General features: G+C 39.4%; 1 non-coding gene across 1 annotated transcript; it reads right to left on the reverse strand.

The window, feature by feature from the left end:
* Window positions 1-4,334: 4,334 nt before the first annotated feature.
* On the reverse strand, window positions 4,335-4,409 carry Trnaa-ugc (transfer RNA alanine (anticodon UGC)). Its single transcript has one exon. It is a non-coding gene; the product is annotated as a tRNA-Ala (tRNA).
* Between the last annotated feature and the right edge of the window lie 433 nt (window positions 4,410-4,842).

Raw genomic sequence — 4,842 nt, forward strand, 5'->3', positions numbered from 1 at the left:
GAATATGTTGAGGCAGAGTAATCCTTGATTGCTAGAAATACCTGCTATAAGTAATTGCTATTTTTCAAAGCAGAACAAAATAAAAAATTATAAATTTAAAATTAAAGCAAAATTTACAGAAAAAATTTAAATCATAAATTTTGCTATTGGCAGTTCATGTGAATAACAAGGGAGAATGAGGCACATTATGAAAAACTGATTTGTCACATTATTTCAGTAACAATTCATGATACATTTTTTGTTTGCTTTTTGATGGTTATAATAGCAAAGAAAACGCCTATTCTTCTAGTTTATTGGTGCAGGTCACCCATTCACTTACTGAGGCAGTCCAAAGAAAGGATCTGATAAATGTGAGGGAAAGTTAGGAAGGACTAATACCCAGGCAAGGAGTCCAGGGGTTCTTCCCACGAAATAACCTGCATTTCCTAAAACCAGAAGGAAAATCAGATCACCGCAGCTCTTCCTCCGGCCATCAAAGGCATGTGGAATTACAGAGGGGACCCAACTGCCTCTGGGGTTGGAGAAGATAGGCATACCCCTGTGGTAATCCTACTTCCTCTCTATGCACAGGAGGCCCTTGAAAGACCAAAAAGGCAGAATGTCAACCTGGACCAGCAACGAGTGAACCATGGTTTAAACAATTTGCTTTTGGCTTCTTGATAAGGCAGTCGTTGTATCAGCATGTGCTTTAAGACACGCTATGTGTTTAAGTAGACTTCAAGAGTAGCAGGTCTTCATATAAAAGACACAAAGATGGGAGCTTGGCTTTCGGAAGCAAGGTGAATTTATTTTCCAGCTTCAAGTGCTGAATCTGTTGTCAAAGAACAATAAACACCTTTGAGGACCTCGGTGTTCTGAGGAAATAGCAATGAAAAAGAAAATGCCAAGATTTGTCAAAGCCAAAAAATGGGAAACTCCGCCAGATAATCCATAAAACAAGTAGAGCAATATCGAAATAGGTGGGGTTGGGGGAACAGGTGTTAAGGAGAGTGAAATTACTGTTGATAAGGGTAGGGAAGGAAGGACGGAGAAGGAGTGAGGGTTCAAACAGGGAAGTAGCCGTGAGAAGTTCAGGCTCCCACTGAGGCAGAAAGCCAGACTGACTGCCAAATTTTGTCAGGTCAAAGCCAGGAGAGAGAGATGGCTTAATGTGTTCCAAATATGGGAATTTGTACCAAAATGTGTTCCTTGGAAAGGAAAAGAAACACAAGATGGGTAAAAGCTTGGACCTCACTAACTCTTGTAGTCTTTCTATACCAGTAGCAATGACTGGCAGCTTCTGGCATTCAGGATAAAACAGAATAATAAGTAAACAACTCTCAGAGAACACAAAGGATTTTCCTCTAATTTTGACTCTGAGCCAGTCTAAGTCATTCTCAAGAGCAAGGTACTGAGGTCAGTCACACACTGGGCCTCAGGGCCGACACTGGCCCACACAGTCACCCTCTCAGGGTTCTGAGAAGGTAGAGAAGAAGAAACTGAGAATAATTTTTCCCATTAATGTCTCTCGCAAGCCCATGCTCATTATCCATCATACTCAGCATGTGTGATAGAAAGCACTGGAGCGGTGTTGGAACCCACAGTTGAGTACAGGGTAGGGCCTTGGTCCAGGAGTCCCTCAGTGTAATAGAATTACATGATTGGGTAAGGAGAGACCAGTTCAAACTCATGTTCCTGGAATAATTTTAAACTGTATTTCAAAGGTAAGTAAATAAGATGGGGTAAAGTGGTCTCCCTTTTACCAGGCAGTGGACATTGCTTAACAAATGAGTGATCATCGTATCACTCCATACAAGAGACCCAGACCCCTTGGTGTGGCTACTAATAGGAACACACATTTTAAGAATCTTTTGGTATGTTCTAAGCATTGTGATAGTTTTCCTATTTTATACTTAAATACTCTGAGGTGGATACTGTTGTTATCTCCATATTACAGATGAGAAACCCAAGATTCACAGGGGCAGAGACAAGATTGGAATAGATCTGCCTGGTTCCCCGCTCAATCCCTAACTCTCTGCTTTGCTTTTCTTGGAATACAAGGTTCTGACTGGCCTCACCCCCACCCTGCTGGCCTCACATCTCAGCACTTTCCTTCCTAAGCAGTCTGCTCTTCTCAAGTATCCTCACTGCTACTGAGCAGTACCTTGGGCTTTTTGTTTGCTATGGTTTTCCTGAAATGTCAAATACTCTTATCTCTCCCATCCCCCTGAATACTTCTTTGTGAGGATTTAATACTCTTCCTGACCCTCCAGTCGGAACCAGTTGTTCCTTATCTGAAGGCTCCTATCACTGATAAACTGATTTATTTTACAATTATGACTTGCTACCTTGTGTTCTTAGTCATTTATGTAACCCCAACAGTGCTTAATATTGTATTTGCACAAAGTCCATATTTAATTACTACAAAAGAGAATATCCTGATCAAGAGAGGTAAAAATGAAACATGAAACAATCCTATTACAAAATTCAGACACATACCTTGGCTTATGAATAATAGAAATAAGTGGCTCAGTCATCTTGATGACTCTACTTAAGAGAAAGCAAATGAATAAATAAAAAACATAGCAAAAAGGAAAAAAATGGAAAGAATATACCAGAGGAAACAGAGGAGCTGACATTCCAGTTTTGAAGAATTAGCTTGACTGTGTGTCAAGAACACATTTTAAAAATGCAGAGATTAATATGTTTTGGGACTAATGACACATTAACTAACTCAAACTGACTCCTTACTCCCTGGCGAGTGAGCAAGATCAAGGCCTCAAAGGCAGTTTCAAAGGTTCCTGACGATAAACCAGACCACCGTCAGGGATTGGTTAACAACAGTTCCGTGAACGTGATCAGCTGGTGCTTGCCATATAGTCCAATGGGACTCTTGCCTGTGTGACCCCCTCCCTGCCTTGCTGACCTTTAAGCTGACTGGTTCCCGCCTAGCCCCCACCCTACATAAAAGCTGTGTGACTTCCTCAATAAACGAGTTCCTGCTGTGATGGGTCTCCCTGGCGCGTCTGATTGTCCTCCACCAGGAGGGCTGGGAGCGGGTGGTCCGTCGACCCTACCTATCCCCGTCTGACCTTGCTGGGGAGTCCCCTTCCCTTGTCGCTGGTCGAGAAAAGCAGGGGAGCTTAAGACCCCCACAAATATGACTGTATAAATCTACTATTATAGATCTATAATAGTAGATCTACTATAATCTATTATAGATTTATATAGCATCATTTTTATTGGATTATCAAATTTAATTCCTATAAAGGAGCATAAGAAGATTTTACCCTATCTTCTTAATACCATTTTTTGAATTTAACTTAATTTTGTATTTTTAGAGCATTATAATTATACATAGAATCTGGGTTCATTTTGACAAAATAACAAATGTAAGGAATTTGATTTCAGTCCCCATTCCCCTCCCCTTTCCCTTTCCTCCTCACTCCCCCTATTCTCTCTCCTCTCTTCTGTCGATTTTCATTTCACTCCTTTATTTATTTATTTTTATTGATATTTTCTACATATTTATAGAGGTGAAATTCATATATATATACATATATGTATATATATGCTGCTATTTATTTCATTCCATATTTCTACCCCTTTCCCTTCTTTCCTCTCTTCTTCTTCTTCGTCCACTCTACTCATCTATCTTTTATCTTCATAATATCTAATCTCCTCCCCTGTCACCTTCTTTCCCTTATTTTGCTCTAGTTCCCACATATTAGAGAAAACATTTGACTCTTGATTTTCTGAGTCTGGCTTATTTCACTTTAGCATGATTTTCTGTATTTCCATTCATTTACTGGCAAATGCCATTATGTCATTCAATTTTATGACTAAAACTTCATGGTACATTTACCACAATTTCTTGATCCATTCATCTATTGAAGGGCATCTGGGTTCAATCCATAATTTGGCTCTTGTGAATTGTGCTACTGTAAACATTCAAGTGGCTACGTCCGTGTGGTATGCTGATTTTAACTCTTCTGGATAAATACTGAGGAGTGGGAGAGTTAGATCATATGCTATTTCTATTCCTAGTTTTTTTGAGAAGTCTCCACTGCTTTCCACAGTGGTTGTACTAGTCTGCAGTCATGCCAACAATGAATGAGTGTACCTTTATCCCCACATCCTTTCCAACATTTATTATTGTCTGTTCTTGATAATTGTCATTCTGATAGGAGTGAGATGAAATCTTATTGTAGTTTTGTTTTGCATTTCCCTGATTGCTATAGATTTGAACATTTTTTTCATATGTTTGTTGGCCTTTTGCTATTACCTTTTACTTATACAAGGAACCAGCATTTTTTAACCATTACAAGGTCTTAAACGTTTTCCTGGTTTTTTTTTGGGGGGGTGCTGGGGATCGAACCCAGGGCCTTGTGCTTGCAAGGCAAGCACTCTACCAACTGAGCTATCTCCCCAACCCCAAATAGTTTTGTAGTTTTTTTTTGTTCTTGTTTTTTTTTTTTTTTTTTTTTTTTTTTTTCTCGTTTGTTTTTGTTTTTTTCTCGTTTGAGCGGCTGGGGATTTGAACCGTGGTCCTTGTGCATGTTAGGCGAGAGCTTTCCAAAAGGAGCTATTTCTTGAGCTCCCCTGTTTTGTTTTTTAAGGATTTAATGTTTACTCTCTATTGCTTCACTATTTTGTCATTTCAAAACTTCTATTTGCCAGGTTACTATTTAACACTTATTGAATTAAATCACCCGTTGGTGGAAATGAGAATTCAATGAGAAAACTGGTCTTTAGCTGATCTAATCCTTCCTCCATCCCTCAAGCCATTCTGTCATTCCCCAAGGACACATTAAAAACTACTCCTACTTATTTGATTACTAACTGAGGGGGACCTTGACATCT

Source organism: Sciurus carolinensis, chromosome 4, assembly GCF_902686445.1.
Source record: "Sciurus carolinensis chromosome 4, mSciCar1.2, whole genome shotgun sequence".
Taxonomy (NCBI): domain Eukaryota; kingdom Metazoa; phylum Chordata; class Mammalia; order Rodentia; family Sciuridae; genus Sciurus; species Sciurus carolinensis.